The sequence below is a fragment of the Mobula hypostoma genome, chromosome 8, assembly GCF_963921235.1.
Source record: "Mobula hypostoma chromosome 8, sMobHyp1.1, whole genome shotgun sequence".
Classification (NCBI taxonomy): Eukaryota; Metazoa; Chordata; class Chondrichthyes; order Myliobatiformes; family Myliobatidae; genus Mobula; species Mobula hypostoma.
This window is the reverse complement of record NC_086104.1, coordinates 102775096-102791435: the sequence shown is the minus strand read 5'-3', so window position 1 is coordinate 102791435 and position 16340 is coordinate 102775096.

The window sequence follows — 16340 nt, the reverse complement described above, 5'->3', positions numbered from 1 at the left end:
ACATACCCCACCTATAGAGACATGTACTCATACACATACCCCACCTATAGAGACATGTACTCATACACACATACCCAATCTATGGAGACATGTACTCATACACATACCCCACCTATAGAGACATGTACTCATACACATACCCCACCTATACAGACATGTACTGATACACACATACCCCACCTATAGAGACATGTACTCATACACATACCCCACCTATAGAGACATGTACTCATACACACATACCCAATCTATGGAGACATGTACTCATACACATACCCCACCTATAGAGACATGTACTCATACACATACCCCACCTGTAGAGACATGTACTCATACACACATACCCCACCTATAGAGACATGTACTCATACACATACCCCACCTATAGAGACATGTACTCATACACATACCCCACCTATAGAGACATGTACTCATACACACATACGCCACCTATAGAGACATGTACTCATACACACATACCCCACCTATAGAGACATGTACTCATACACATACCCCACCTATAGAGACATGTACTCATACACATACCCCACCTATAGAGACATGTACTCATATACACATACCCCACCTATAGAGACATGTACTCATACACATACCCCACCTATAGAGACATGTACTCATACACATACCCCACCTATAGAGACATGTACTCATACACATACCCCACCTATAGAGACATGTACTCATACACACATACCCCACCTATAGAGACATGTACTCATACACATACCCCACCTATAGAGACATGTACTCATACACACATACCCCACCTATAGAGACATGTACTCATACACATACCCCACCTATAGAGACATGTACTCATACACATACCCCACCTATAGAGACATGTACTCATACACATACCCCACCTATAGAGACATGTACTCATACACATACCCCACCTATAGAGACATGTATTCATACACATACCCCACCTATAGAGACATGTACTCATACACACATACCCCACCTATAGAGACATGTACTCATACACACATACCCCACCTATAGAGACATGTACTCATACACACACCCCACCTATAGAGACATGTACTCATACACATTCTCCACCTATAGAGACGTGTACTCATACACATACCCCACCTATAGAGACGTGTACTCATACCACATACCCCACCTATAGAGATATGTACTCATACACACATACCCCACCTATAGAGACATGTACTCATACACATACCCCACCTATAGAGACATGTACTCATACACACATACCCCACCTATAGAGACATGTACTCATACACATACCCCACCTATAGAGACATGTACTCATACACACATACCCCACCTATAGAGACATGTACTCATACACATACCCCACCTATAGAGATATGTACTCATACCCATACCCCACCTATAGAGACGTGTACTCATACCACATACCCCACCTATAGAGATATGTACTCATACACACATACCCCACCAATAGAGACATGTACTCATACACATACCCCACCTATAGAGACATGTACTCATACACACATACCCCACCTATAGAGACATGTACTCATACACATACCCCACCTATAGAGACATGTACTCATACACAGACACCACCTATAGAGACATGTACTCATACACATACCCACCTATAGAGACATGTACTCATACACATATACCCCACCTATAGAGACATGTACTCATATACACATACCCCACCTATAGGGACATGTACTCATACACATACCCCACCTGTAGAGACATGTACTCATACACACATACCCCACCTATAGAGACATGTACTCATACACATACCCCACCTATAGAGACATGTACTCATACACATACCCCACCTATAGAGACATGTACTCATACACATACCCCACCTATAGAGACATGTACTCATACACACATACCCCACCTATAGAGACATGTACTCATACACACATACCCCACCTATAGAGACATGTACTCACACACATACCCCACCTATAGAGACATGTACTCATACACATACCCCACCTATAGAGACATGTACTCATACACATACCCCACCTATAGAGACATGTACTCATACACATACCCCACCTATAGAGACATGTACTCATACACATACCCCACCTATAGAGACATGTACTCATACACATACCCCACCTATAGAGATGAGTACTCATACACACATACCACACTTATAGAGACCTGTACTCATACACATACCCCACCTATAGAGACGTGTACTCATACCACATACCCCACCTATAGAGATATGTACTCATACACATACCCCACCTATAGAGACGTGTACTCATACCACATACCCCACCTATAGAGACATGTACTCATACACACATACCCCACCTATAGAGACATGTACTCATACACATACCCCACCTATAGAGACATGTACTCATACACACATACCCCACCTATAGAGACATGTACTCATACACATACCCCACGTATAGAGACATTTACTCATACACACATACCCCACCTATAGAGACATGTACTCATACACATACCCCACCTATAGAGACATGTACTCATACACATACCCCACTTATAGAGACATGTACTCATACACATACCCCACCTATAGAGACATGTACTCATACACACATACCCCACCTATAGAGACATGTACTCATACACATACCCCACCTATAGAGACATGTACTCATACACACATACCCCACCTATAGAGACATGTACTCATATACACATACCCCACCTATAGAGACATGTACTCATACACATACCCCACCTATAGAGACATGTACTCATACACATACCCCACCTATAGAGACATGTACTCATACACATACCCCACCTATAGAGACATGTACTCATACACATACCCCACCTATAGAGACATGTACTCATACACATACCCCACCTATAGAGACATGTACTCATACACATACCCCAGCTATAGAGACATGTACTCATACACATACCCCACCTATAGAGACATGTACTCATACACATACCCCACCTATAGAGACATGTACTCATACACACATACCCCACCTATAGAGACATGTACTCATACACATTCTCCACCTATAGAGACATGTACTCATACACATACCCCACCTATAGAGACATGTACTCATACACACATACCCCACCTATAGAGACATGTACTCATACACATACCCCACCTATAGAGACGTGTACTCATAACACATACCCCACCTATAGAGATATGTACTCATACACACATACCCCACCTATAGAGACATGTACTCATACACATACCCCACCTATAGAGATATGTACTCATACACACATACCCCTCCTATAGAGACATGTACTCATACACATACCCCACCTATAGAGACATGTACTCATACACACATACCCCACCTATAGAGACATGTACTCATACACATACCCCACCTATAGAGACATGTACTCATACACACATACCCCACCTATAGAGACATGTACTCATACACACATACCCCACCTATAGAGACATGTACTCATACACATACCCCACCTATAGAGACATGTACTCATACACACATACCCCACCTATAGAGACATGTACTCATATACACATACCCCACCTATAGAGACATGTACTCATACACACATACCCCACCTATAGAGACATGTACTCATACACATACCCCACCTATAGAGACATGTACTCATACACATATACCCCACCTATAGAGACATGTACTCATATACATACCCCACCGATAGAAGCATGTACTCATACACATACCCCACCTATAGAGACATGTACTCATACACACAAACCCCACCTATAGAGACATGTACTCATACACATACCCCACCTATAGAGACATGTACTCATACACATACCCCACCTATAGAGACATGTACTCATACACATACCCCACCTATAGAGACATGTACTCATACACATACCCCACCTATAGAGACATGTACTCATACACATACCCCACCTATAGAGACATGTACTCATGCACACATACCCCAACTATAGCGACATGTACTCATACACATACCCCACCTATAGAGACATGTAATCATACACATACCTGACCTAAAGAGACATGTACTCATACATATATACCCCACCTATAGAGACATGTACTCATAGACACTTACCCCAGCTATAGAGACGTGTACTCATACACATACCCCACCTATAGAGACATGTACTCATACACATACCCCACCTATAGAGACATGTACTCATACACATACCCCACCTATAGAGACATGTACTCATACACACATACCCCACCTATAGAGACATGTACTCATAGACACATACCACACCTATAGAGACATGTACTCATACACACATACCCCACCTATAGAGACATGTACTCATACACATACCCCACCTATAGAGACATGTACTCATACACATACCCGACGTATAGAGACATTTACTCATACCCACATATCCCACCTATAGAGACATGTACTCATACACACATACCCCACCTATAGAGACATGTACTCATACACATATACCCCACCTATAGAGACATGTACTCATATACACATACCCCACCTATAGAGACATGTACTCATACACATACCCCACCTATAGAGACATGTACTCATACACACATACCCCACCTATAGAGACATGTACTCATATACACATACCCCACCTATAGAGACATGTACTCATACACATACCCCACCTATAGAGACATGTACTCATACACACATACCCCACCTATAGAGACATGTACTCATACACACATACCCCACCTATAGAGACATGTACACATACACATACCCCACATATAGAGACATGTACTCATACACATACCCCACGTATAGAGACATTTACTCATACACACATACCCCACCTATAGAGACATGTACTCATACACACACCCACCTATAGAGACATGTACTCATACACATATACCCCACCTATAGAGACATGTACTCATATACACATACCCCACCTATAGGGACATGTACTCATACACATACCCCACCTATAGAGACATGTACTCATACACACATACCCCACCTCTCGAGACATGTACTCATATACACATACCCCACCTATAGAGACAGGTACTCATACACATACCCCACCTATAGAGACATGTACTCATACACACATACCCCACCTATAGAGACATGTACTCATATACACATACCCCACCTATAGAGACATGTACTCATACCACATACCCCACCTATTGAGACGTGTACTCATACACATACCCCACCTATAGAGACATGTAATCATACACATACCCCACTTAAAGAGACATGTACTCATACACATTCCCCACCTATAGAGACATGTACTCATACACATACCCCACCGATAGAGACATGTACTCATACACAAACCCCACCTATAGAGACATGTACTCATAGACATACCCCACCTATAGAGACATGTACTCATACACATACCCCACCTATAGAGTCATGTACTCATGCACACATACCCCACCTATAGAGACATGTACTCATACACATACCCCACCTATAGAGACATGTACTCATACACAAATACCCCACCTATAGAGACATGTACTCATACACACATACCCCACCTATAGAGACATGTACTCATACACACATACCCCACCTATAGAGACATGTACTCATACACACATACCCCACCTATAGAGACATGTAATCATACACATACCCCACCTATAGAGACATGTACTCATACACACATACCCCACCTATAGAGACATGTACTCATACACATACCCCACCTATAGAGACATGTACTCATACACATACCCCACCTATAGAGACATGTACTCATACACATACCCCATCTATAGAGACATGTACTCATACACATACCCCACCTATAGAGACATGTTCTCATACACACATACCCCACCTATAGAGACATGTACTCATAGACACATACCCCACCTATAGAGACATGTACTCATACACACATACCCCACCTATAGAGACATGTACTCATACACATACCCCACCTATAGAGACATGTACTCATACACATATACCCCACCTATAGAGACATGTACTCATATACACATACCCCACCTATAGAGACATGTACTCATACACATACCCCACCTATAGAGACATGTACTCATACACACACCCCACCTATAGAGACATGTACTCATACACATACCCCACCTATAGAGACATGTACTCATACACATACCCCACCTATAGAGACATGTATTCATACACACATACCCCACCTATAGAGACATGTACTCACACACATACCCCACCTATATAGACATGTATTCATACACATACCCCACCTGTAGACACATGTATTCATACACATACCCCACCTATAGAGACATGTACTCATACACACATACCCTACCTGTAGAGACATGTACTCATACACATACCCAACCTATAGAGACATGTACTCATATACACATACACCACCTATAGAGACGTGTACTCAAACACACATACCCCACCTATAGAGACATGTACTCATATACACAGACCCCACCTATAGAGACAGGTACTCATACACACATACCCCACCTATAGAGACATGTACTCATAAACACTTACCCCACCTATAGAGACATGTACTCATATACACATACCCCACCTATAGAGACATGTACTCATCCACATACCCCACCTATTGAGACGTGTACTCATACACATACCCCACCTATAGAGACATGTAATCATACACATACCCCACTTAAAGAGACATGTACTCATACACATTCCCCACCTATAGAGACATGTACTCATACACATATCCCACCGATAGAGACATGTACTCATACACATACCCCACCTATAGAGACATGTACTCATACACATACCCCACCTATAGAGTCATGTACTCATGCACACATGCCCCACCTATAGAGACATGTACTCATACACATACCTCACCTATAGAGACATGTACTCATATACACATACCCCACCTATAGAGACATGTACTCATACACATACCCCAGCTATAGAGACGTGTACTCATACACATACCACACCTATAGAGACATGTAATCACACACATACCTGACCTAAAGAGACATGTACTCATACACACATACCCCACCTATAGAGACATGTACTCATACACATACCCCAGCTATAGAGACGTGTACTCATACACATACCCCAACTATAGCGACATGTACTCATACACATACCCCACCTATAGAGACATGTAATCATACACATACCTGACCTAAAGAGACATGTACTCATACATATATACCCCACCTATAGAGACATGTACTCACAGACACATACCCCAGCTATAGAGACGTGTACTCATACACATACCCCACCTATAGAGACATGTACTCATACACATACCCCACCTATAGAGACATGTAATCATACACATACCTGACCTAAAGAGACATGTACTCATACACACTTACCCAACCTATAGAGATATGTACTCATAGACACATACCACACCTATAGAGACATGTACTCATACACACATACCCCACCTATAGAGACATGTACACATACACATACCCCACCTATAGAGACATGTACTCATACACATACCCCACGTATAGAGACATATACTCATACACACATACCCCTCCTATAGAGACATGTACTCATACACACACCCACCTATAGAGACATGTACTCATACACATATACCCCACCTATAGAGACATGTACTCATATACACATACCCCACCTATAGGGACATGTACTCATACACATACCCCACCTATAGAGACATGTACTCATACACACATACCCCACCAATAGAGACATGTACTCATACACATACCCCACCTATAGAGACATGTACTCATACACATTCTCCACCTATAGAGACGTGTACTCATACATATACCCCACCTATAGAGACGTGTACTCATACCACATACACCACCTATAGAGATGTGTACTCATACACACATACCACACTTATAGAGACCTGTATTCATACACAAATACTCCACCTATAGAGACGTGTACTCATACCACATACCCCAACTATAGAGATATGTACTCATACACATACACCACCTATAGGGTCGTGTACTCATACCACATACCCCACCTATAGAGATATGTACTCATACACACATACACCACCTATAGTGACGTACTCATACACATACACCACCAATAGAGACACGTACTCATACACACATACCCCACCTATAGAGACATGTACTCACACACATACCCCACCTATAGAAACATGTACTCATACACACATACCCCACCTATAGAGACATGTACTCATATACACATACCCCACCTATAGAGACATGTACTCATACACATACCCCACCTATAGAGTCATGTACTCATGCACACATACCCCACCTATAGAGACATGTACTCATACACATACCCCACCTATAGAGACATGTACTCATACACATACCCCACCTATAGAGATGTGTACTCATACACACATACCACACTTATAGAGACCTGTATTCATACACAAATACCCCACCTATAGAGACGTGTACTCATACCACATACCCCAACTATAGAGATATGTACTCATACACATACCCCACCTATAGAGACGTGTACTCACACACATACCCCACCTATAGAAACATGTACTCATACACACATACCCCAGCTATAGAGACGTGTACTCATACACATACCCCACCTATAGAGACATGTACTCATCCACATACCCCACCTATTGAGACGTGTACTCATACACATACCCCACCTATAGAGACATGTAATCATACACATACCCCACGTAAAGAGACATGTACTCATACACATTCCCCACCTATAGAGACATGTACTCATACACATATCCCACCGATAGAGACATGTACTCATACACAAACCCCACCTATAGAGACATGTACTCATAGACATACCCCACCTATAGAGACATGTACTCATACACATACCCCACCTATAGAGTCATGTACTCATGCACACATACCCCACCTATAGAGACATGTACTCATACACATACTGCACCTATAGAGACATGTACTCATACACAAATACCACCTATAGAGACGTGTACTCATACACACATACCCCACCTATAGAGTCATGTACTCATGCACACATACCCCACCTATAGAGACATGTACTCATACACATACCCCACCTATAGAGACATGTACTCATACACATACCCCACCTATAGAGACGTGTACTCATACACATACCTCACCTATAGAGACATGTACTCATATACACTTATCCCACCTATAGAGACATGTACTCATACACATACCCCAGCTATAGAGACGTGTACTCATACACATACCCCAACTATAGAGACATGTACTCATACACATACCCCACCTATAGAGACATGTACTCATAGACACATACCCCAGCTATAGAGACGTGTACTCATACACATACCCCACCTATAGAAACATGTACTCATACACACATACCCCACCTGTAGAGACATGTACTCATACACACATACCCCACCTATAGAGACATGTACTCATATACACATACCCCACCTATAGAGTCGTCTACTCATACACACATACCCCACCTATAGAGACATGTACTCATATACACATACCCCACCTATAGAGACAGGTACTCTAACATACCCCACCTATAGAGACATGTACTCATACACACATACCCCTCCTATAGAGACATGTACTCATGCACATACCCCACCTATAGAGACATGTACTCATACACACATACCCCACCTATAGAGACATGTACTCATACACATACCCCACCTATAGAGACATGTACTCATACACACATACCCCACCTCTCGAGACATGTACTCATATACACATACCCCACCTATAGAGACAGGTACTCATACACATACCCCACCTATAGAGACATGTACTCATACACACAATCCCCACCTATAGAGACATGTACTCATATACACATACCCCACCTATAGAGACATGTACTCATCCACATACCCCACCTATTGAGACGTGTACTCATACACATACCCCACCTATAGAGACATGTAATCATACACATACCCCACTTAAAGAGACATGTACTCATACACATTCCCCACCAATAGAGACATGTACTCATACACATATCCCACCGATAGAGACATGTACTCATACACATACCCCACCTATAGAGACATGTACTCATACACATACCCCACCTATAGAGTCATGTACTCATGCACACATGCCCGAACCTATAGAGACATGTACTCATACACATACCTCACCTATAGAGACATGTACTCATATACACATACCTCACCTATAGAGACATGTAATCATACACATACCTGACCTAAAGATACATGTACTCATACACACATACCCCACCTATAGAGACATGTACTCATACACATACCCCAGCTATAGACACGTGTACTCATACACATACCCCAACTATAGCGACATGTACTCATACACATACCCCACCTATAGAGACATGTAATCATACACATACCTGACCTAAAGAGACATGTACTCATACATATATACCCCACCTATAGAGACATGTACTCATAGACACTTACCCCAGCTATAGAGACGTGTACTCATACACATACCCCACCTATAGAGACATGTACTCATACACATACCCACCTATAGAGACATGTAATCATACACATACCTGACCTAAAGAGACATGTACTCATACACACATACCCCACCTATAGAGAAATGTACTCATAGACACATACCACACCTATAGAGACATGTACTCATACACACATACCCCACCTATAGAGACATGTACACATACACATACCCCACATATGGAGACATGTACTCATACACATACCCGACGTATAGAGACATTTACTCATACCCACATATCCCACCTATAGAGACATGTACTCATACACACACCCACCTATAGAGACATGTACTCATACACATATACCCCACCTATAGAGACATGTACTCATATACACATACCCCACCTATAGGGACATGTACTCATACACATACCCCACCTATAGAGACATGTCCTCATACACACATACCCCACCAATAGAGACGTGTACTCATACACATACCTCACCTATAGAGACATGTACTCATACACACATACCCCACCTATAGAGACATGTACTCATACACATACCCCACCTATAGAGACATGTACTCATACACACATACCCCACCTATAGAGACATGTACTCATACACATACCCCACCTATAGAGACATGTACTCATACACACATACCCCACCTCTCGAGACATGTACTCATATACACATACCCCACCTATAGAGACAGGTACTCATACACATACCCCACCTATAGAGACATGTACTCATACACACATACCCCACCTATAGAGACATGTACTCATATACACATACCCCACCTATAGAGACATGTACTCATCCACATACCCCACCTATTGAGACGTGTACTCATACACATACCCCACCTATAGAGACATGTAATCATACACATACCCCACTTAAAGAGAGATGTACTCATACACATTCCCCACCTATAGAGACATGTACTCATGCACATATCCCACCGATAGAGACATGTACTCATACACAAACCCCACCTATAGAGACATGTACTCATAGACATACCCCACCTATAGAGACATGTACTCATACACATACCCCACCTATAGAGTCATGTACTCATGCACACATACCCCACCTATAGAGACATGTACTAATACACATACTGCACCTATAGAGACATGTACTCATACACAAATACCACCTAGAGCGACGTGTACTCATACACACATACCCCACCTATAGAGACATGTACTCATACACACATACCCCACCTATAGAGACATTTACTCATAGACACATACCCCACCTATAGAGACATGTAATCATACACGTACCCCACCTATAGAGACATGTACTCATACACACATACCCCACCTACAGAGACATTTAATCATACACATACCCCACCTATAGAGACATGTAATCATACACATACCCCACCTATAGAGACATGTAATCATACACATACCCCATCTATAGAGACATGTACTCATACACATACCCCACTTATAGAGACATGTTCTCATACACACATACCCCACCTATAGAGACATTTACTCATAGACACATACCCCACCTATAGAGACATGTACTCATACACACATACCCCACCTATAGAGACATGTACTCATACACATACCCACCTATAGAGACATGTACTCATACACATATACCCCACCTATAGAGACATGTACTCATATACACATACCCCACCTGTAGGGACATGTACTCATACACATACCCCACCTATAGAGACATGTACTCATACTCACACCCCACCTATAGAGACATGTACTCATACACATACCCCACCTATAGAGACGTACTCATACACATACCCCACCTATAGAGACATGTATTCATACACACATACCCCACCTATAGAGACATGTACTCACACACATACCCCACCTATATAGACATGTATTCATACACATACCCCACCTGTAGACACATGTATTCATACACATACCCCACCTATAGAGACATGTACTCATACACACATACCCTACCTGTAGAGACATGTACTCATACACATACCCAACCTATAGAGACATGTACTCATATACACATACACCACCTATAGAGACGTGTACTCAAACACACATACCCCACCTATAGAGACATGTAGTCATATACACATACCCCACCTATAGAGACAGGTACTGATACACATACCCCACCTATAGAGACATGTACTCATACACACTTACCCCACCTATAGAGACATGTACTCATATATACATACCCCACCTATAGAGACATGTACTCATCCACATACCCCACCTATTGAGACGTGTACTCATACACATACCCCACCTATAGAGACATGTAATCATACACATACCCCACTTAAGAGACATGTACTCATACACGTTCCCCACCAACAGAGACATGTACTCATACACATATACCACCGATAGAGACATGTACTCATACACATACCCCACCTATAGAGACATGTACTCATACACATACCCCACCTATAGAGTCATGTACTCATGCACACATGCCCCACCTATAGAGACATGTACTCATACACATACCTCACCTATAGAGCCATGTACTCATATACACATACCCCACTTATAGAGACATGTACTCATACACATACCCCAGCTATAGAGACGTGTACTCATACACATACCACACCTATAGAGACATGTAATCACACACATACCTGACCTAAAGAGACATGTACTCATACACACATACCCCACCTATAGAGACATGTACTCATACACATACCGCAGCTATAGAGACGTGTACTCATACACATACCCCAACTATAGCGACATGTACTCATACACATACCCCACCTATAGAGACATGTAATCATACAGATACCTGACCTAAAGAGACATGTACTCATACATATATACCCCACCTATAGAGACATGTACTCACAGACACATACCCCAGCTATAGAGACGTGTACTCATACACATACCCCACCTATAGAGACATGTACTCATACACATACCCCACCTATAGAGACATGTAATCATACACATACCTGACCTAAAGAGACATGTACTCATACACACTTACCCAACCTATAGAGATATGTACTCATAGACACATACCACACCTATAGAGACATGTACTCATACACACATACCCCACCTATAGAGACATGTACACATACACATACCCCACCTATACAGACATGTACTCATACACATCCCCCACGTATAGAGACATATACTCATACACACATACCCCTCCTATAGAGACATGTACTCATACACACACCCACCTATAGAGACATGTACTCATACACATATACCCCACCTATAGAGACATGTACTCATATACACATACCCCATCTATAGGGACATGTACTCATACACATACCCCACCTATACAGACATGTACTCATACACACATACCCCACCAATAGAGACATGTACTCATACACATACCCCACCTATAGAGACATGTACTCATACACATTCTCCACCTATAGAGACGTGTACTCATACATATACCCCACCTATAGAGACGTGTACTCATACCACATACACCACCTATAGAGATGTGTACTCATACACACATACCACACTTATAGAGACCTGTATTCATACACAAATACTCCACCTATAGAGACGTGTACTCATACCACATACCCCAACTATAGAGATATGTACTCATACACATACACCACCTATAGGGTCGTGTACTCATACCACATACCAAACCTATAGAGATATGTACTCATTCACACATACACCACCTATAGTGACGTACTCATACACATACACCACCAATAGAGACACGTACTCATACACACATACCCCACCTATAGAGACATGTACTCACACACATACCCCACCTATAGAAACATGTACTCATACACACATACCCCACCTATAGAGACATGTACTCATACACATACCCCACCTATAGAGACATGTACTCATACTCATACCCCACCTATAGAGTCATGTACTCATGCACACATACCCCACCTATAGAGACATGTACTCATACACATACCCCACCTATAGAGACATGTACTCATACACATACCCCACCTATAGAGATGTGTACTCATACACACATACCACACTTATAGAGACCTGTATTCATACACAAATACCCCACCTATAGAGACGTGTACTCATACCACATACCCCAACTATAGAGATATCTACTCATACACATACCCCACCTATAGAGACGTGTACTCACACACATACCCCACCTATAGAAACATGTACTCATACACACATACCCCAGCTATAGAGACGTGTACTCATACACATACCCCACCTATAGAGACATGTACTCATCCACATACCCCACCTATTGAGACGTGTACTCATACACATACCCCACCTATAGAGACATGTAATCATACACATACCCCACGTAAAGAGACATGTACTCATACACATTCCCCACCTATAGAGACATGTACTCATACACATATCCCACCGATAGAGACATGTACTCATACACAAACCCCACCTATAGAGACATGTACTCATAGACATACCCCACCTATAGAGACATGTACTCATACACATACCCCACCTATAGAGTCATGTACTCATGCACACATACCCCACCTATAGAGACATGTACTCATACACATACTGCACCTATAGAGACATGTACTCATACACAAATACCACCTATAGAGACGTGTACTCATACACACATACCCCACCTATAGAGTCATGTACTCATGCACACATACCCCACCTATAGAGACATGTACTCATACACATACCCCACCTATAGAGACATGTACTCATACACATACCCCACCTATAGAGACGTGTACTCATACACATACCTCACCTATAGAGACATGTACTCATATACACTTATCCCACCTATAGAGACATGTACTCATACACATACCCCAGCTATAGAGACGTGTACTCATACACATACCCCAACTATAGAGACATGTACTCATACACATACCCCACCTATAGAGACATGTACTCATAGACACATACCCCAGCTATAGAGACGTGTACTCATACACATACCCCACCTATAGAAACATGTACTCATACACACATACCCCACCTGTAGAGACATGTACTCATACACACATACCCCACCTATAGAGACATGTACTCATATACACATACCCCACCTATAGAGTCGTCTACTCATACACACATACCCCACCTATAGAGACATGTACTCATATACACATACCCCACCTATAGAGACAGGTACTCTAACATACCCCACCTATAGAGACATGTACTCATACACACATACCCCTCCTATAGAGACATGTACTCATGCACATACCCCAGCTATAGAGACATGTACTCATACACACATACCCCACCTATAGAGACATGTACTCATACACATACCCCACCTATAGAGACATGTACTCATACACACATACCCCACCTATAGAGACATGTACTCATATACACATACCCCACCTATAGAGACAGGTACTCATACACATACCCCACCTATAGAGACATGTACTCATACACACAATCCCCACCTATAGAGACATGTACTCATATACACATACCCCACCTATAGAGACATGTACTCATCCACATACCCCACCTATTGAGACGTGTACTCATACACATACCCCACCTATAGAGACATGTAATCATACACATACCCCACTTAAAGAGACATGTACTCATACACATTCCCCACCAATAGAGACATGTACTCATACACATATCCCACCGATAGAGACATGTACTCATACACATACCCCACCTATAGAGACATGTACTCATACACATACCCCACCTATAGAGTCATGTACTCATGCACACATGCCCGAACCTATAGAGACATGTACTCATACATATATACCCCACCTATAGAGACATGTACTCATAGACACTTACCCCAGCTATAGAGACGTGTACTCATACACATACCCCACCTATAGAGACATGTACTCATACACATACCCACCTATAGA